The sequence below is a fragment of the Podarcis pityusensis genome (assembly GCF_964106645.2).
Source record: "Podarcis pityusensis genome assembly, chromosome: 2".
Lineage (NCBI taxonomy): Eukaryota > Metazoa > Chordata > Lepidosauria > Squamata > Lacertidae > Podarcis > Podarcis pityusensis.
This window is the reverse complement of record NC_138029.1, coordinates 106,478,500-106,499,852: the sequence shown is the minus strand read 5'-3', so window position 1 is coordinate 106,499,852 and position 21,353 is coordinate 106,478,500. Positions and strand designations below refer to the sequence as shown.

The 21,353-nt window shown below is 48.7% G+C and overlaps 1 protein-coding gene across 4 annotated transcripts in view; it reads left to right on the top strand.

The window, feature by feature from the left end:
* The first annotated feature begins 686 nt into the window (after window positions 1-686).
* The window catches only part of LOC308471611 (G-protein coupled receptor 22-like), a 47,957-nt gene continuing 27,290 nt past the window's right edge, over window positions 687-21,353 (top strand). Inside the window, exons 1-2 of one of the 4 annotated variants that reach the window (XM_080995834.1) lie at window positions 687-2,068; window positions 2,401-2,670. The gene's annotated coding sequence lies outside the window, so the exon portion shown is untranslated. Of the gene's footprint in view, window positions 2,069-2,217; window positions 2,320-2,345; window positions 2,671-21,353 lie in introns of those variants that run through there. The other 3 variants (XM_080995836.1, XM_080995835.1, XM_080995833.1) reach the window with 3 other exon arrangements.

Genomic DNA, 21,353 nt, shown 5'->3' with positions numbered 1-21,353 from the left:
GCTGCTGCCAGTCAGTGTTGACAATACTGAGCCAGATGGGCCAATGGTCTGACTCGGTATAAGACAGCTTCATATGACCCTGTGTGCATGCCTTCCTTGCAGCAGATCCACTGTCTTACATGAGGTCTGCATACACCCCAGCTCACAGATCTCCCTCCAGGGCTGGCAGATCCAGCCTCCAAGGAGCGTGCTGCAGCTGTTGCTGCCACTGCAGCAGCCGCCGCCACAGCAGCAAAGGGTGATGCATTCTCTGGAGGCAGGATCTGCTGCCCCTGCGGAACCTGCCGCCCAAGGCAGTAGCCTCACAACGCCTCAAGGGTGGGCCGGCCCTGTCTCCCTCTCACTGGCCCTGTTTGTTTGTCTCTAAAACAGCAGTTTCATCTCACACCCAAAGCTTTGATCAGCACCCCACTCTGGTGGTAGGTGGAGGGGAGGGAAGAAGGAAGCTGCAATACCTTTCAAATTGTGATGCAGAAGGTGGGGAGCTGTTCTGCAGCCTGAGGGTCACCTTCCCTCTTGGGCAACCGTGCCAGTGGTGGGGAGACTCTTGGGGAGCTGGACCTGGAGTTCCTGCTCTGGTGGGTTTTACTTCCCTAACATTCCAACCATGCAATTCTCCCATGAACATAATAAGGTGCCAGAAGCCATTCTGGGCCATGAACGAGGTTGTTCACTCACCACAGCATCGCAAAGCATCAAGTTGTTGGCGTCTGTCTCGGGGGACAATGGAAGAGTGCGCCTTTACAGGTGAAGTAAAACTGTTCGAAGGTTGCAGTGGCTGCTGTGGCTGTAGAGGCCGATACAGGAGAGACATGTTTTGCTGCAGCTGGGACAGATGAAGGCATCCGATTGTGCTGTTGCAGATGCACCATGGTGTTTCTTCTCTCTGTGTTTCTCCCCAGGAATCCTTCCTCCTCTGGTCACTGCTACGGATGCATAACCTGCGGCTACCTGCAAGGGATCCCCCACAGGGTGGGGTAGATGTTGCCAGTCTTCATGCCATGTTTGCTGACGTCTTTGTAACGCAGAGTTGGACTGCCAACAGGCCTGGTGCCTGAAGCCAGCTCCCACAGAGCATGTCCTTGGGGATCCTGCCATCTTCCATTCTGTGGACAAGACCAAGCCTGTGTAGATGTCGCTACGACAGGAGAACAAACATGCTGGGGGTGGGCTTGGAAAAGCGCATCTTTGTTTGAAACTGCCCATGCAATGCCCAAAACCTTCCTGACGTAGCACATGTGGAAGGCATTGAGGCGCTGCTCCTGGCGGCTGAAAGTTGCTCACGACTCGCTTCCATAAAGCAGCATGCTCAACATGCAGGCAAGGTAGACATTTGTCTTGGTATTGGACGTTGGCATCACATTCTCCCATACCCTTTTGGGGAGGCGAGCCATTGCCATAGCTGCTGGCTCTCCCAAATCAGTACAGTGGTACCTTGGGTTAAGTACTTATTTCGTTCCAGAGGTCCGTTCTTAACCTGAAACTGTTCTTAACCTGAAGCACCACTTTAGCTAATGGGGCCTCCCGCTGCCACCGTGCCGCTGGAGCACGATTTCTGTTCTCATCCTGAAGCAAAGTTCTTAATCCGAGGTACTATTTCTGGGTTAGCGGAGTCTGTAACCTGAAGCGTCTGTAACCCGAGGTACCACTGTATTCCGAATAGGGTTGCAGCTTCAGCAAGCTGGTGGTGATCTCCGCAAAGCCACACAAATTCGTACCCAGGCCTAGCAATTTTATATAGGCATGTATTGCATGTACAGTCCGCCTCTTCTCCAAGGAGTTCCAGACCAGGTCCTCAACCACCCTGTGAGGTAGACAAGTTAAGCGGCCCAGGGTTCCCCGTGGAGGAGCTTCAGACCCCTCCACTCCTTCTAGGGCGCAACTCTGAATTGCTTCGGCGGAAGAAGAGCGGGGGCTTTTCTGCTGAGTTGCTCAGGGGGGTCACACTTCCTCTCGCTCCCTACCGGAAGAGAAGGCCTTAGAGGGCCGCTCGCGGGTCTGCGACCAAGCGCCCCGCGGAGCAGCATTAAGAATGGCTACCTCTACCTGTCCAGGGCGAAAGAACGGTGTCAGTTTCCTATATCCGCGAGCGCTCCCTGCAGGTGGAGAGGGCGGCGGGGCAGCGCCCTTGGGCCCTCCCTTGCCCTGTGGCTGCGCGGAGAGGGCGGGAGCTGGCGAGGAGCAGCAGCAGCAGCAGCAGCAGCACGTGCCAAGCCCCTCCTTCCCTCGCGCCGCTGCGCGCCATCCAGCCCGGACCGTGGGAGCTGCCGGCTGTTGGCAAGAAAGGCGCGAGGCTCTCTGCGGCGACGGCGCGCCCAGGTTCGTCCTGCTGCGAAGCGCGAAGGAGGTTTTTGCGCGCGCGCGCGCGTTTTTTAATGTTTTGCGCTCTCTCACGCGCAGCTCTCCAGATGTGCAGGCAGGCAGCGGCGCGCGGCGCGGCCACGAGCCCGTCGCCGGCTGCACAGGCTGGGCCAGGAGGGAGAGAAAGCAGCGGAGCCCGCCGAGCTGGAGGGTGGCGCTGGGAGGAGGAGGAGGAGGAGGCGAAGCGGCAGTGCTGCTGACGGGGATGATGGCGAGCAGCAGCTCCTGGGCAGCCGCACGGAGATGCCGCAGCCGGGCTTGCGCCTTCGCCTCCGCCGCCGCCGCTGAGATACGAGCCGTCGGCCCCAGGTGAGCGCCCCCGCTGCTCCGGGGACGGGCGCGGGAGGCAGCAGGGATGTCCGCGGCCGCAAAGGCGGGCCAGGCCGGGGCTGCAAATCCCCAAGAGTTCCAGACGGGATAACGAGCCCGGTTGGGGGGGGGGGACGGCCGAAAGAAAGGGAGGGACGCTCCCCCCTCCGGGCTGGCTTAGGAGAAAGGCAGGGGGTCAGCGCGCAAGGAACGTCCCTCGTCAGGAGGCTGCTTTCTCCGGGGGGGAGCGGGACATGCTTAGGCGGGAGGAGAACGGTGCGCGTTGGAGAGAAACGCCTTCTGCACATGCTCCGAGGCACCGTGGCCTCGGGGCTAGCCTCGCGTTTGTAAACAGGTGCCCGAGCTCAGGCGAAGTCTTGCCCTTGCGCCAAGAGCGGGAGGCAGACGCCGCTGCCACCTCTGCCCGCCACCCACCCACCCACCCACCTGCTGTCCCCCTTTTGGCGCCAAGCTGGCCTCGTCGTCGGGGCTTCCCAGCAGAGCTCTGGCTTTCCTCCGTCGCGGAGGGTCGAGGGAGTAGCCCGGGAAGGCGAGGAGCTGCGGGCCGGCTGGCAGCAGTCCTAGCCGGGAAGCAGCTCTGGGCTTCTTCCCCGCTGACCTTGGGAAGCGACCTGCGGCTGCGGCTTTCTGCGCGAGCGGGGAGGGCAGCCGGGCAGGTTGGGCAGCAGTAGCGGGGGCGGCGGCGCGTTGCCCTCTAAGGTGGACGTGGCTCCGTCCGGGCTGGTCCGGCGTCGGGCACTCGGGACTTATGAGGGAGGATGGAGAAGAGGGGGGCAGCCCGCCCGCGCTTTTTGCTTGTTTGTTTGCCTGGAAGGAGGAAGGGGCGGGTTAAAAGCCGGGACCGACGAGAGAGGAGAGGCGGTGGGGGTGTCGTGACTTCAGGGCAGTCGAGGGGGCGGAGTGGCAGCGTAGCTTGGGATTCCTGGGCCTCCTCTGGAAGGGATGGGAGAAGGTAGGTTTGGAGCGAGCCGGGTCTCCTTCGAAGGAAGTAGCAGCCTGGATTCTTGGGGAGGTGCTGTGGGCCCTCCCCTATAAAATTGATGGGCATTGCCCTAAAGTTGATGGGCATTGCCATTCAAACGGCATGGATGCACCCCATCATGTGGTCGATTACGCAGGGCGTTGTTTACCTGCCACCTCCCCAATATTTATCCAAGTTGGCACCCTGGCTGTGGGGCAATCTCGGAAGCCTTTAATTTTTGAGGTGGAGAGATTTCCACTCTTTGAGGGAGGAGGGAAATGGGGGCCAATGAGACTCCCTCATCCTCTGAAGGGAGCAGATGAGGATTGGGTTGGAGGTGCCAGACTAGCTGGAAACCCCTTGGCAAACCTCTGCTGGCCTGCCACCTTATGGGTGCCAGCGACTCTCTGCCCCATAGTCCTTGCCATTCCCCCCTTCATGCAGGGGCCAAGATTCTGCCCAGGGGTTTGTTCCACATAGAACAGGGAAGGGTGGGCAAATGAACCAGAGACAGACGCCAGCTATGCTTCCACTCCGCCATTGCAATCTCGGTCACAGAATCATAGGGTTGGGAAGGAACCATGAGAGTCATCTAGTCCAACCCCCTGCAGTGCAGAAATCTTTTGCCCAAGGTGGGGCTCGAACCCATGATCCTGGCATTAAGAGTCTCATGCTCTGCCGACTGAGCTATCCCAGTTCCTCTTCAACCATTACATATTTACGCCTTATCAAAGGTGCTTCCCTGGGTCCCAAAAGGCCCACCATCCCAGGGTGGGTGGGAGGTAACCAGAGGGGGAAATAGCACCTTTTTGTTTGTGGCTCCCAGTCTATATAATTCCTACTTGATTGGAGCCAGTCCAGGACCAAGCAAAGATTCACCACCACCACCAAGTTGCCTGAACATTTCAGCATGTTCTGTATTTTTGTTCTATGGTATAGTTTTGCTGGATTGTATTGGGTTTCTGGCTGCTTATCTCTGTGCTTTAATCTTCATCATTTCTTTGTTTTGTAGTCTTAATTGGTTGTGTGGCACCGAGGGAGTTTTATATACCGAAGCCTCCTTTAGCATCTTACGATTTAGGTGCATGGTGTACACTCTGAGCGGCTTAAAAGTCTACACCTAAACTGCAAGATGTGGATGCAATAGACATGTTTGCAAACAGGCATATATGCTAGTCAGGGGTACGTGGTTGGCTGCATCTGCCTGTTGAGCGTGCGTTCACTGAGCAATGTGTGAAACGTACCTTGGGGCACCAGGCATGGCTGTGCTTGTGTTTGACTCGGAGAGACACTAGAACACAATGTGCCTGTGTCTAGGATCCTTCGTTGGCTGGCTGTAAGAAGAGATTATCTATAGGCAATTGAGAGGTGATCTACATACAGTATAGCTTCTTCCTGTGTGGGAAGTGTTTCTCTGCCCTGAGAAGTGCAATGTGTGAAACAACCCCCTTGGATCTCTGAAACAGAAATCGGCCTTAGTGTGCACATTTCGATATATGTATTGGGCACCTGTAATTTCCCAAAAGTGGGTTTTAAGGCATAGTTGGTGGGAGGACAGGGAATAGGATTTGGGGCTTCCGTTTGTCTCTTTTTGTCTTAGTATTTGACTTAGGAAATGTCTTTGGGTGAGGAAAGGGGAATATGTAGGGAGTTAGGAGTCCAGATTTTAGTCTTCCGTGGCTGAAAAGTGTATTCTGTCGAGTGTATGTGTGTTTTGGGGGAGGGAGTTGGCTGTCTTTGATTTATTATTGCTTGCAACTCTAGAGCAGACTCATTTGTCCAACGTGGCCAAGTCAATCTGTGCCTCACTTATAAAATGAAGATAATGATGTTTCTTTGCCAAGCTGCAGGGCTTGGGAGGATAACTGATTGGTTGGGAGGTGCCCTGATACTGTGTTAGCATTGATGTTGTGGTTCTGTGGCTGCCAGGCTCCTGGTCTTCCTTTGTAGCCCACTGCCGCGCACGTTAATGGAGAGGGGAGAAGGGGGAGATGTTTATTTTTGGAGTCAGTCCAGCCTTGAGCATAAGGATAGCTCTTACCATTTTGCCGCTGCCTCCCTGAATTATTCTACAGGTTTCGATAGTCAAGATTCTGAATATTTAATGCGCTTTAATCCTCCCTACCATTCTCACAGTTAAGGTGGTACGTGGCTGGCATTTCTCCCCAATCTTTCAATGTGGTCTTATGGACTAGGAAATGGGGGTTCTAGTCCACATTATTTTATTTATTTACTTATATATTAAAAATATTTCCAAACCACTATCAAAAAATAATAATCAGAGTGGTTTACAAACAATTGTATATAAATAAAGCCATTGAAAGGTTAAAAAACAGAAATCAGCTAAGTACAGTGGTACCTCAGGTTAAGTACTTAATTCGTTCCGGAGGTCCGTTCTTAACCTGAAACTGTTCTTAACCTGAATCACCACTTTAGCTAATGGGGCCTCCTGCTGCTGCCGCACCACTGGAGCACAATTTCTGTTCTCATCCTGAAGCAAAGTTCTTAACCTGAGGTACTATTTCTGGGTTAGCAGAGTCTGTAACCTGAAGCGTATGTAACCTGAAGCATATGTAACCCGAAGTACCACTGTATTGCATAAAGATTGTATACTTAATTGCCTGCAAAAACCTGACAATCACTTTAGAGATTGCACCAGAAGCGGTTTAGTCCTGCTGGCCACATGACCTGGAAAGCTGTCTGTGGACAAATGCCGGCTCCCTCAGCCTGAAAGCGAGATGAGCGCCACAACCCCATAGTCGCCTTCGATTGGATGTAACTGTCCCAGGATCCTTTACCTTTTTTTTAACAATATAGAAATTGGGTTTGGGTAGGTGATCCAGGCAATTGCCTGAGTAGGGTGGCCCAGACTTGAAGGCTGGTGTGCGTATATCCCTGTCTCATGCTATCAATCCAGTACAGTACCGACATCAGGCATTGCTTCCTGGGAGAATTCAAGATGGCGGCGGCTTGCCACAAAACAGGGCTAAGTGGCAGCTCATTGGCAATAAAAAAAAGGGTTGCTGGGCTAACACATATGTGAGTGACTGCTGAGTGAGTGAGTGACTGGCAGCCAGCAGCCATACTGCATGGGGACTTTGATGGGAAGGGCACTGTCAACAGCACTGGGCAGGGAGCCATAACTGGGGAATCTTTTAAAGTCTGGCCCTGGCAATCAGGGTTCTTGGTTGTGCCAGAAGCCTACACACATTCTAGCCCAATGTTTCCCAAACTTGGGCCTCCAGCTGTTTTTGTACTATAGTTCCCATCATCCTTGCCCACAGGTCTGCTAGCTGGGGATGATTGGAGTTCTGGTCCAAAAACAGGTGCAGACCCAAGTCTGGGAAACACTGCACTAGCCTCTCTGATTCAGACCTTCTCCAAAGTGTAGCTGCTGACGAGAGACACAGTGGCAGGAGGAAGGCCAGTGAGCATACCTTGCACTCTTCACCTCACACGATGCTCATTACGCAAAGGGAGTCTGTATGAATTGAGCTATACTGACTGACCCAAGGAGTTTCGTGGCTGGGATTTGAACACAGGTCTTCCCCCAGCAAAAGTCTAATGCTGTTCTTAATACATGCAGCCCTCTCTCTCTCTCTCTCTCTCTCTCTCTCTCAGTTTTTTTCTTCACCTCTTCCAGGGTTAAGCCCTGGGATTTAAGCTAGGGAGGCACCCTATCTTAATGGGTGTACAGTGGTACCTCTGGTTAGGAACTTAATTCGTTCTGGAGGTCCGTTCTTAACCTGAAACCGTTCTTAACCTGAGGTACCACTTTAACTAATGGAGCCTGCCGTGCCGCTGGCGTGCAATTTCTGTTCTCATCCTGAGGTAAAGTTCTTAACCTGAGGTACTACTTCCGGGTTAGTGGAGTCTGTAACCCGAAGTATTTGTAACCTGAGGTGTTTGTAACTTGAGGTACCACTGTACAGTGGTACCTCAGGTTACATACACTTCAGGTTACAGACTCCACTAACCCAGAAATAGTGCTTCAGGTTAAGAACTTTGCTTCAGGGTGAGAACAGAAATCGTGCTCCAGTGGTGTGGCGGCAGCAGGAGGCCCCATTAGCTAAAGTGGTGCTTCAGGTTAAGAACAGTTTCAGGTTAAGAACGGACCTCCAGAACGAATTAAGTACTTAACCCGAGGTACCACTGTATAGGGTTATGTAGCAGTTACAGTCCTGCTGTCTAAACTCTCCAGGGATTCATATGTATTTTGTAATTGGGTTAGGAACTGGGAAGGTGGGACTGTGAGCTAATAATAATAATAATACCTTTATTGTCAGTGTACAACCTGTGTACAATGAAATTAACCGAGCCTCCCCCCCGAAAACACTCAATCTCATTGCAGTCTGTGTGCTTGTCGCACAACAGACCAACCCCGAAAGTCAGTTGCACTGGATGCTGTTACGGTTCCCCCCCCCCCACACACACACAGAGAGAAGGCAGAGATATGTACTTGGACAGCTCAAGTGGTGGTGGTCTAACTAGACAGATTTCATAATCTTCACAGCAGATCATCTCCTCTTGTGGTTCCGTCTATGAGCCTCTGCGGGCAGCATGGGGGTTAATGGGCCGTGCAGAGTGGTGCTTGCCATCCTTATTTCATAAGTCTGTGTCTGTGCCCAGGGGTCATTCGGCACATTAGCCGAGTGCCCATAAAGCACACACACGCACACACACACACGCACAATGCAGCTCACACACGGACCCTAAATGGTACATAGTGGTTTCATGGTTCATTCCAACTAACAGAGAGATTTTGGGGGGTTTTTTGGGACGGCTTGACAGATCTCTCTCCTTTTCCTGGAGTGTAGGGCTGGGGCAGAGGGGAGTAGAGTTTGAGGGTCCACAACAGGGAAATCTTGCATGTTTCTAATAAGAACCAGGCATTGTGTGGGATGCATCGCAGATGATGCCGCTTACCAATATAACACAGCAAGTATTCGCTCCCGTCTTTCTCCCGCTCTGTCTCATCTCTGTCACTTCAACACCCGTTAATAGTTGGTCTCCTTCCACTTGCTGGGGGCGAAGAATGGAATTTTCAGATACTGAGTGATTGACAGCTTGCTGCATTGCATCCCCTGAAGCCTATTTCACGGCCCCACCCCCTCCAATTTACATAGGATGCGCTCAGGCAAATTTCATTCGCTTTTCTGCATAAGAGTCCCATAACCTTAGACCATGGGTAGGCAAATTAAGGCCCAGGGGCTGGATCCGGCCCAATCACCTTCTAAATCTGGCCTGCTGATCTGGGAATCAACGTGTTTTTACATGAGTAGAATGTGTCCTTTTATTTAAAATGCATCTCTGGATTATTTTTGGGGCATAGGAATTCGTTCATTCCCCCCCCCCAAATATAGTCCAGCCCCCCACAAGGTCTGAGGGACAGTGGACCAGCCCCCTGCTGAAAACGTCTTCTGACCCCTGCCTTAGACGATGGTCTATATAGTATGCAGTTTCATACTAACGCAGCTGGAAGCCTTTTCCTTTTCACTGTGTTAATTGCACACTGGGTCAAAGGGGGTGTGTTCAAGAGCATCATCCACCAAATGGTTTTCACTGTAAAGAGACAGTGTGGTATACTGGCTAGAGTGTCAGACGAGGAGCTGGGAGAGACCAGGGTTCAAATCCCCACATGGCTCTGGCGCTCGCTGGGTGACCTTGACCCAGACACTGGCTCTCAGCCTGTCCCAGCGGCGTAGCGTGAGTTGTCAGCACCCGGGGCAAGGCAAGTAATTTGCGCCCCCTAACCCGGGGCAAGGCAAGTAATTTGCGCCCCCCCAACCCCTAACCTGCCGATCTGAGTCGAGTTGCTGCTGGCGCTGCCGCCCAAACCACGCCGCTTGCCCGGAGGAGGAGGGGGGCAGAGAGGCGAGGAAAATGCAACATGGCCCAGCAGCTGCAGCAGCGGAGGCGGGGCTGTGAGGAGGGGCTGCCTGGCACGTCCTCCGCGGCCCTGACGCGCGGGGCTGAGAGCCGCTGCCTGCCGGACGCCTTCAGCCCGGGCGCGCGCACAGCTCGTCGGTTCCACGAGACGGGGCTCTGCTACAGCCTGCGCCCGAGGCTCTTCGGCGACTCCGGAGGCAGCGAGCGCGCCCCCCCAGATGTTGCGCCTGGTGCGGCCGGCCCCCCTGGCACCCCCCACGCTACGCCACTGGCCTGTCCTACATCACAGGGTTGTTGTGAACATTAAATGAGGAGGATTGGGGGTGGGGGAACCATGCACGTTTCTTTGAGGTCCTCGGAGGAAAAGGTGAAGTATAAATGCAATCGGTGAATGTTTGCTGCAGAAGCCCAGCTGTGTCCCAGAGCTTTCCCATAACAAAATTCTGCAACAGAAACCTGTGAAAAGTGGGTTGTGGGTGCAGCTGGCATATGAATGCTTTCTAGAAACCCCTTCCAGCGCCACCACGCCAATCCTGGCCCATCATCAAGCACTGGAAGACTGTGCAACACATTTGCACCCTGAATAGGGAGATGGGAAGCTGCCTTCTCACCAGATGAGAGCCAGTGTGGTGTAGTGGTTAAGAGCGGTAGACTCGTAATCTGGGGAACCGGGTTCGCTTCCCCGCTCCTCCACATGCAGCTGCTGGGTGACTTTGGGCTAGTCACACTTCTCTGAAGTCTCTCAGGCCCACTCACCTCACAGAGTGTTTGTTGTGGGGGAGGAAGGGAAAGGAGAATGTTAGCCGCTTTGAGACTCCCTAGGGTAGTGATAAAGCGGGATATCAAATCAAAACTCTTCTTATTCTTCAGTCCTCCCAGCTCAGTGCTGTCTGAACTGACTGGCAGCAACCCTCCAGAGCTTCATGCCCCCAGCCTTGCCTGAGGAAGATGCCATGTCTTGAACCTGTAACCTTCTGCATGCAAAGCAGGTGCTGTCCCCCTGAGCTATGTCCATTTTGGCACTCGCTGCCCAACAGCTTGGCTGTTTCTCATTGAGGGCAGCCAGTTCCCTACCCGGGTCCTGAATTAGGTCAAGAAAGCCGGTCCACCTGCAGGCTGGTCTTTTTTTCTGGAACGGAAAGGTATTGAACGGTGACCTTGGCTGCGCGAGAACAAGAGCGCAACACTTTTGTGCAGAAACGTTGGCCCCCCTCCATCTCTCACAAAGTGCTGCCTCGTTCGAAGGATTAAGGAAGAAGAAAAGTCATTACTGTCAAGAATGTATAACTTGTTGTTGAAATGGAATACTCAGGATGAAACCGTGAAATCTGCTATGATTAAATGGGCACAAGATCTAGGATATAATATTATGTTTGCTGACTGGGAACAGTTGTGGACCACAGGTATGAAATTTACGGCATGTAATGCCCTAAGAGAGAATATTATGAAAATGATATACAGGTGGTAAATGACACCAGTCAAGCTTGCAAAAATTTACCATGCGCCCGATAACAAATGTTGGAAATGTAAAGAAAATGAAGGTACTTTCTTTCACCTTTGGTGGACGTGCCCAAGGATCAAGGCTTTCTGGGAAATGATATATAATGAATTGAAAAAGGTATTTAAATATACCTTCTTGAAGAAACCAGAGGCCTTTCTCCTGGGCATAGTCGGCCAATTGGTGCCAAAGAGGGACAGAACTTTCTTTATGTATGCCACAACAGCAGCAAGAATACTTATTGCAAAGTATTGGAAGACACAAGACCTACCCACCTTGGAAGAATGGCAGATGAAGGTGATGGACTATATGGAATTGGCGGAAATGACTGGCAGAATCCGAGACCAGGGAGAAGAGTCGATTGAGGTAGATTGGAAAAAGTTCAAAGATTATCTACAGAAATATTGTAAAATTAATGAATGCTAGAATGATGTTGGATAGAAACTAAGTGGTCTTTAGCTGAAAGGTTACAAGGGAATATGAAAAAAGGGTTTATTAATATGTAAAAATCTAAAATTACAATACTTTTGTGATTAATGACTAGGATACATAAAGAGGGGAGGGATTTGCTGAACGAAATAACTGAACTGGAATACAAAAAAGGAAGGTGTGAGGAGGTCCTGGAAATAAGCAAATGAAGGTCAAGCAATGAAAGGAATGAATTGTTTTTAAATATTTTTACTTTGTATTTTTTCTTTTTTTGTGTGCTTTGTAAAATCTCGAAAACCTTAATAAATATCTTATATAAAAAAAAGTCATTACTGATGAAATCTCTGTGCATGTAATTGTTTTGGTTAAATTAAAACTCTGCTTATTCCTTCCCTCCCCAGCCCCCGCCCCCCCGCCAGCCTGTGCACACCTTGCTGCTTTTGCCTTGTGCTGTTTCTGTCATGCTCAGTTGCGCAACGTGAAAGGCAAGGAATCGACTGGTGTCCTAAATGGGGAAGAGGCAGGCACTCAAATGCAGCCATCGTTAACCCTTGTTAACCCTGGATGTTCTTTTCGACAAGAGAACAGCCCAGGCCAGTCTTAAAAAAAAAAAAAAAGGCGGGCTCCAAGCCAGATCATTTCATGGCCCGTGCAAAGGATTATATACCGTTTTCATTTTGGATTAGCCTGGAATATTAACTGCAGTGTCCCTGTTCCGTGCTTGCAGCGCTGCAACCGTCATTGAGCCAGTGCAGAGAGTAGTAGGACAGAGTATTGTTTGGCTTGGTGTGGAAAGGCTTCTCCCCAAAGCCATGGTGGGGGAACTGGAGTGCTTGGTATTTTTTAATTTATTTAATCGTTTTTTCAATACAAACAACAACCACAAAAAACACATACAACAAAAACCGCAATAACACAATTTAACATTTCAGATTTGAGTACTGATAAACAGTGGTACCTTGGGTTACATACGCTTCAGGTTATATACACTTCAGGTTACAGACTCCGCTAACCCAGAAATAATGCTTCAGGTTAAGAACGTTGCTTCAGGATGAGAACAGAAATCGTGCTCTTGTGGCGTGGCGGCAGCAGGAGGTCCCATTAGCTAAAGTAGTGCTTCAGGTTAAGAACAGTTTCAGGTTAAGAACAGACTTCCGGAACGAATTAAGTACTTAACCCGAGGTACCACTGTACCTATGACTACACCTTTTTAACAATATTTCCCCACCTCTCATCCCCCTACTTCCCACCACCGTCCGCCTTATCGCTTAAATATTCCTTCCAGATTTCTTCATATTTATGCATTCTTAATTTGCGTCAACATGCAATTTGTTCGTATGTGGCTAGTCCTTATTGTCAATCCATGTGCTCAATGGAATCTTTTTGCAGCTCTTCCAATTCATCAGAACAAGTTTTTTTGCTTCTAATATGGCACAGTGCAGCCATTTTTTTTGACGAACTGGAGTGCTTGGTACGAAATGAGACGATTGGAATAGTGGGCATATCAGGAACCTGGCAGAACACAGAATAAGTTTAGTACAGGATTATCCAAAGGAGAAAGTGGTTTAATAATGGGCGATAGCAACTATCTTGCCACATGGAACACAAATTTTTGAGATAGCAACTAACTCTGTCACATCGCTTGGATAAATATACACAGCTTTTCCAGATAGTTTAAATGACTGCTACTGTGGACCATCTGGCTAAGGAAATTATTAGATAACCTAAGGAGAGCTTTGCCCACATAGCAGTCTGCTCCCACGGTGGCCAACTTGATGCCTCTGGGAGGCCTACCCCCCCCAAAAAAAAAGAAATTGGGGGGGTGGCATTCTACCTCTCCAAATTCCCAGAAACTGATATTCAACGAAGTATACAGCCTCTGACCCTGGGTGCAGTACAGTGGCACCTTGGTTCTAAAATTTAATCCGTTCCGGAAGACTTGTTCCAAAACCAAGGCACACTTTCCCATTAGAAAGTAATGCAAAATGGATTAATCCGTTCCAGACTTTTAAAAACAACCCCTAAAACAGCAATTTAACATGAATTTCACTATCTAACGAGACCATTGATCCATAAAATGAAACCAATAATCAATGTACTATACTATAAATAAAACAGTATTGTAGATTATAAAAATTAATATTTTTTTTCTTACCTGCAGTGATGATAGTCATTGTTTGGATAGGGGGGCTTTTATCCATTTCCACGGTCAATCAATCAATCAATCAATCAGTAGCTGAACTGTGAGCCACACAATCACAAAAACAAATTAACTGAAAAAGCCTCAAAACAAAAAATGCAAAATAAATAGCAAAAACAAAAGCACCAAATATAAACTCCAAATATCATCTCAGAACACTGCAATCAGAAACGGAAAGCTTGAATTACAATGGGGGGGGGGGACTCAAATTAGCAGCAGAACAGGAAACACGGGGGGACTCAAAATGGAGCACATTCGGCTTCTGAAAAGAAGTTCGATAACCAGAACACCTACTTCTGGTTTTGCAGCGTTCAGGTTCCAAGTTGTTCTTGGACTAAGCTGTTCGAAAACCGAGGTGCCACTGTATTAATATTATGAGCTATCTTTCAAGGGCTGTCCCATGGAAGATGGAGCAAGCTTGTTTTCTCCAGCTCTGGAGGGCAGGACTCGAACCAATGGCTTCACGTTACAATAAAGGAGATTCTGAACTAAACATCAGGAATAACTTTCTGGCAGTAAGAGCTGTTTGACAGTGAAATGGACTCCCTCGGGAGGTTGTGGACTCTCTTTCTCTGGAGGTTTTAAAGCAAAGGTTGGATGGCCACCTATTGGGGATGCTTTAGCTGAGATTCCTACACCGCAGGGGGTTGGACTAGATGACCCTCAGCAGACCCTTCTGACCCTACGATTCTGTGAAATGTTTAATATAGTACAGACACTCAATTTGTTCAGGAGACCTATGTACCTTTTACAGTGCTTTGCTTTCAGAATTCGTTGTACACGGCACGGCTTCTTTATGAATTCATGAGAGGTAAATCACTACTAAGGGGGGGAAAACTCCCTCAGGTAATTAGTAGGCCTGTCACTAAAGAAAACTTAGTTGATTAATCTTATAAGTTGCAGCTGATTAACTGATTAATCAAAATATTTCTGAATTTGCATATGGGGGGAACCAAAACTAATGAAACAAAGCATACTTCTTTTGCTTCCAAATGATGTTTGTGTGTGTGTGTGTGTGTGTGTGTGTGTGTGTGTGTTTGCGCATGCATCACGAAGACATCTGAAGGCAACCCTGTTTAGGGAAGTTTTAAATGTTTGATGTTTTACCGGGTTTTTAATATTCTGTTGGGAGCCACCCAGAGAGGCTGGGGAAACCCAGCCAGATGGGCAGGGTATAAGTAATAAATAATAATAATAATAATAATAATAATTTCTTCGTAGAAGCAGCACCTCCACCCCTTTCTCATACAATACAAATAAAACGCCTCCGATAAGAATTGCCTTTCAACTCATGCCTTGCCATTTTCTCTCTTAAATACCTGCCAGCTAAGATTCCACTTCATGGATCTCACAAAGGGATTTTGAATCCCTGAAAGCTTATGCCACGATGAATTTCTTGGCTTTTAAGGTGCCACCAGATCCTTTGTACTTGTTGCTGCAAGAGACTTAACGCTAACAAAGATGCTTGTTTGAGACTAACGAGAGACTAATTTCCTCTCTGGAAATGCTAATAAGACAGGGTTTGTTTGCCATCTTCAGTTTTTGTATGCACTTGTATTTAAAAATAAATCAAAATCCCCTGCTGATTATTTGGTCTTTTCTAGTCAATGAAATCGCAGCTGATTAATTGAATATTGCACTCTTAATAGTTCGGCTCAGTCTGTGGAAACACCGCCTCCTGCACAGTTCCCAGCTCTTTCTAACTTCCCCCTTGCTGGTTCTGCAGTTGCATTTCTTCATCTTAAAAGGCACAAGTAGCAAATATCCATCTCTCTAGGGAAAGCTGGCATTTGACTCACTGGAGATGTGCTAGTGTCCACCATCTCTTACCAGCATCTAAGTGCTGTTTTGTAAAATAATAATAATAATAATAACAATAATAATAATATCTCACATCCTTCCATGTATTAATCCCCATCTTTTCGATATTTTAAGATGAAATGGATTTCCCTTTTCTTGCAGGGGGCTCTGTCAGGGTTCCTCTGCATTGTGAGCTTTGCAGCATTTCCCTCTCTAAATTCCATGGGATATAAAACTCCCTTTCCCCAGGGAAATGAAGAGTAGACAATCATCCCTCTCTTTCCTTGGGTCCAGGCGGGCTTTATTTGCCCAGCCCTCGAGGCATGTGTGTCACAGTACACTGTCTTGCCTCATGAGCGGCTGCTGAGCTCGTTATCCTTGAAGCACACACAGTTGACATTGCTTCATTAGCCTCATTAGCAGGTTGCTGTGGTGCCAGGCTTTGAAGGCTTTGTATTAATTTACATGCAAACACATATTGGGGAGGGTGAGTTGACACTGCGTCCTGGAATGGGGGAAAGAAGCTGGGGGTATGCTTCGTTTAACCTTAAAAGCAGAGGCCCTTGCAGTTCTGTGCTAAGGCATTCGGAAATTCTGCAACCACAAAGCCCCTAATCACACCATGGTAAGGAGCGAATGTTACTGTATGCATAATACAGTTCATTCTTTTTTTAAAAATGGCATTCAGATTTTATTTTATTTTACGGTGGTACCTTGAGTTACAGACGTGAACTTCAGGTTACAGACTCCGCTAACCCAGAAATAGTACCTCGGGTTAAGAACTTTGCTTCAGGATGAGAACAGAAATCGCACGGCGGCAGTGGGAGGCCCCATTAGCTAAAGTGGTACCTCAGGTTAAGAACAGTTTCAGGTTAAGAACGGACCTCCAGAACGAATTGAGTTCTTAACCCGAGGTATCACTGTATTTTTGTAAATGGCTGGAGCAGGGAGTGCTGGGACTTAACAGAAAATCATGATGTGGACTTCCGACTTCCGAAACGCTCGGAAACAAAAGTACGGCTTCTGATAGGATGCTCCTGCAGCCAACTGGAAGCCGCAGAAGCCCTGTCAGATGTTTGGCTTCCAAAAGAACGTTTGAAAACTGGAACACTCACTTCCAGTTTTCGATTGTTCGGGAGCCGGAACATTCAACTCCCAAGGTGTTCTGGTGCCGAGGTACGACTGTGGGAAATCCCATTCTAAAGTCTCAGTGGTTTTCCAGGGCTGCAGTCCTATGCATACTTTTTTATAAAGCCCTACATGGCTTGCGTCCAAGCTGTTTAAAATACTATATTTCCCTCATACAAACCTGCCTGAGATCTTTGGGGAGGCCCTTCCCTTGGTCCCACCACCCTTACAGGACAGGGCCTTCTCAGTGGCTGCTCCCAGACTGCAGTACTCCTTCCCTAGTGAAGCTAGACTGGTTCCCTCCATGTTGTTCTTCCATCGACAAGTCAAGATTATTTTTGTTCCAACAGGATTTTGGGAACTGACTGCTTTTAATTAAAGGGCTGATGCCAGGCTGTTTTTATAGAAATTATTTGTTATGTTATAAATATATGATGATGGTGATGATAATTGGGAGTAAACCCTACTAAATATGAACAAGGTTGCAGCCTTTTTTCTTTTCTTTTCTTTTTAAAGTAATAGACAAGTTTGTTTGGTCTTATCTCCTCAGCCATTACCTACCACTTAATTGGTTTTTTGCATCCTTTAAATATGCAAATTATTTCACAATCCTTTTCTCATCTGGGGGTTACCAGATTTTCAACTGGCCAGTGTGCAGTTAACAGTTGCTTGGTGTGCAGACAGACACACTGTGAAAAATGATGCCTGCTGGTTTCTGCACCTTGTTGTTGCTGTTAAAAGAAAGCAGGAGAGGAGGTTAGAACATGTTATCCTAAAACAACAGCCCTGCAAGACAGATCACATGTGTTTATTTAAAGAGACATGCATGCAGGTATGTTTCCTATGCCCACGGAGCAAATTTCAGCTTTCGAAAGATAATTTAAGCGAGGAGAATAAAAATAAAGGTACCCCTGACCATTAGGTCCAGTCGTGGCCAACTCTGGGGTTGCGGCGCTCATCTCGCTTTATTGGCTGAGGGAGCCGGCGTACAGCTTCCGGGTCATGTGGCCAGCGTGACTAAGCCGCTTCTGGCGAACCAGAGCAGCGCACGGAAACGCCGTTTACCTTCGCGCCGGAGCGGTACCATACTGAAGAGCAAAAATGTTTCTCCGGAACTTCAGGTGCATTCTGGTTCCCCTCTCCCTTTAATTTATTTCTTTTCAAAAATGAGATTCTGATCCATCACATCTAGCAGCTTGTGCCCTTCTGCATTGTTCAGGCAGGAAGTGCAAGCTGCGAGAGTCTTTTCTTCCTCAAGGCCATCTTGTAAATTCATGGCTGAGCAAGGATTTGAGTCCATTTCGATCTCCCAACTTAGTGGACCATAAGGAAGAGACCCCCTCTTCGTCTCTGGATTCTTCACACTCTGCTTGAGAGAGGTCCCCACGTTCCATGCTTATTCTCGGGTTTTGCTGTCCCAAACAATTTTTGGTGGCTCTGTGCCCCCCTGGTCTAGAAGGAACCCCACGCAGTGGCTCTGTGCAAGCTGGTCCATTAGGCCTCTGCGCTCCAACCTCTGTCTGCCCTCAGCCAGCCACTACCTGCCTGGCTGTAGGCCTCCTCTTTCATTAATCTCAGCTTCGCCCATGGTTGGGGCAGAGCCCTACGCGTGCCAAGGGGCCAGCCCCTGTCACTGCTTTCTTTTGTGACCTTACGTAATTTCCTCTCATCAATTCCAGTAGGTTTCTCACCTTTCCTTGCTCTTGGGATGCTTAAGAAAGCGCTGCTCCCCTGACTCATCCCCCCCCCAATTAAAAAAAAAATCCCGATAAAATATTAGCTGCACAATAGCTCCTTTCTGGGTTTGGAGGAGTGAGACTCATCCCTTGTCCCTGACACTCCCAGCATCTTACAGCACCTCTATAATGAGTCACGCGAGCGAGACACACACAAACACCCCACCTTCCACGCTGCCGCTGTTGACGGATGGGTCTGTTAGCGGCTGTGGCCCACGTCCCCTCCTGCCAGCTCCGTGGAGATTTATGCCTTTAATATCCCCAGCCGTACAAGGGTTCTCACAGCAGTGAAGCAGCCCCCAGGACAAGTCAGCGTGCGGAAGGGACTTTGTGCACCAAGAGTCTTAGTTAACAGCCTGAAATGCAGCAGACAGTGGCTGGGAGACGGGGGGGGGGGGAGGAGAAGGGAACGAGGCTTGCTTCACAGTCAACCTTTTTCCTGTGTCGATATTCTTTGGGTAGTAAGGGGAAAGTGTCTTATGTCCTTATGTGTAATGAGCGCATGCATGTGCAGTGAAACATGCGCACAGGTATGTGTGTTAAGAGAGGGGGAAGGCTGTAGCTCAGTAGTGGATTTGTTCAGCTTGTTTACAGACAATCTGGGGTTCAATCTCTGCCATCTCTAGTTGTTGGTATGTTTTTTCCTTGAGGATTAGCTAGCAGGTCATGGGAAAGACCTCCCATGTTTTGTAAGATCCTGCACACCTGCCGCCATCCAGAATAGGCAGTGCTAAGCTACGTAGACAGATAACCTGCTGATACAAGTAAAAAAACTGCTCCTTTTTCCTTATGAGGTACCCAAGAGCCCATACAGAGTCCTTTTGTAGGTTCTCTATCGGTAGGAGAAAATAACAGCGACCAACCAGAGAATATTGAGAAGCGAAGCAGCTAGTAAGCCTGATCTTCATTAACTGTTGCAACAGGGTGCTCCCCGACATATAGACATTTTAAATTGCCCGCCCTGGAGTCCACGACCACCCCAGAAACATCATACATACATCACAGAAGGGGTGTAGCCCAAGACCACCCCCCAGATACATCATACCTACATCACAGAAAAGGCGGTCTACAACAGAAATCTGTGTGCGTTGTTTATCTCCTGTCTGGCAAGTTACCTGATTGCATTATCTGGATTTTGGCCACTCTTTTGTTATTATAACTACTTAATTCCTGAATCTAGGTCACAGGCTCACACCATATCTTGAATGTGCCCTTAAGATTTGTAAGGACAGGATTTGTGAGGAAAGAGACAATGGGGAGGTTTCCCACTTTGACCTTGCAGGGAAATATTTGAGGTCAATTTGTTCAAGACCTTTTCTGTGGGGTTTCAGACATGTGGTTTATATATACAGTTATGAGCATTTTTGTTTTATACGTGACCTTAAAATTCTTATAACACTGATCTTGTACAAGGTTGCTTCCCTATGTACACATGTCCACACACAAGCTTTTTTTTCCTACATGGAAGCAATAGTCGTGTCAGGAAAATAACATCATGTATGAAGCTACCTAATAGTACTGCCACTATCCTGCAGTCACAGCTTTTCACTCCCCATCTAGCTCTTGCCTAAGACATGGCCACACTGAGCCAAACCAGTAGCCCACCCAGTTAATATGGACAAATGAAGCTGTTCTTAAACCAGTGGACCAACTCTGTATATCTGGTCGGGGTGTGCATCAGATTTGGACAAATCTTGAGCTGAGACAGGGTGCTTCGAGGGGTTTAGGGGCAGGATTGATAGCGGGTTTTCCCAAACTTGGGTCTCCCGCTGTTTTCGGACTACAACTCCCATCATCCCTAGCTATCAGAACCAGTAGTCAGGATTAATGGGAATTGTAGTCCAAAACACCTTGGCACCCATGGTTGTAAACCCTGATCTATATGAAGCTGCGTGGGAAGGTGGCGCTGTGGGTTAAACCACAGAGCCTAGGACTTGCCGATCAGAAGGCCAGCGGTTCGAATCCCTGCGATGGGGTGAGCTCCCATTGCTTGGTCCCTGTGCCTACTCACCTAGCAGTTCAAAAGCACATCAAAGTGCAAGTAGATAAGTAGGTACCACTCCGGCGGGAAGGTAAACGGCGTTTCTGTGCGCTGCTCTGGTTCGCCAGAAGCGGCTTAGTCATGCTGGCCACACGGAAGCTGTACGCTGGCTCCTTCGGCCAATAAAGTGAGATGAGCGCCGCAACCCCAGAGTCGGCCACGACTGGACCTAATGGTCAGGGGTCCCTTTACCTTTACCTTTACCTTTATATGAAGCTGCATGAGTTGAAGCAGGGTCCCCTGAAGTGCTTCATTGTGTCTTAATGATTCAGTGGTGGTGGTAGTGAGCTTTGCAGAAACCAAAAGTCATTTCTCTAGCTTAAGGAAAATGCCAGACTGAGGCAAGGGGGGTGGGGTGAAATGTTCTCCTTTGCATCTGACAGGTATAGCTTGTAATCAGATGTATTTATTTCGCAAGTGCTCTCCAACCCCAATGCTTTGGGGAAAGGAGCATCTTTGCAAGAGCAGAACTTGCATCTCTAAGTCATTGGCATGGGTGGAGAGCTCCTTCACAACTGACAGACCTAGCTCATGATCAGAGCGAATGGTTTTACCCAGGAAGCAAATCCCTTTTAGTTCTTCCCACCCCAAAATCAATGGTAAAGGCACTTAGCACAAAAGTCCCTGGGGCTATTTGACTGCAGTTTGGCAGATTTCTTATCCAGAGGGGCACCTCTCACTAATGCCTGTAAATTTCATTTTAATTCTTTACAAAACACGTGGGAAGTTTAAGTGATTCCTTTTTCACCCTAAAACTGTAAAAGCTGCCCTTGCAGGAAAATCACTGTACCTATCTATCTGAAATTTGGCAGTATCTGCTCTCAAAAGTGGCAACCTTGCCTGCAAAGGTTATGTAATTGAAATACTTTATTGTCACTTGTACAACTTGTATACAGTGAGATTACACGAGCACCCCTCCACTCCGCTCTCTTAGTCTTAATTCCCCTCGTTTACTGACGCACACCCACCAAACCCCAAAG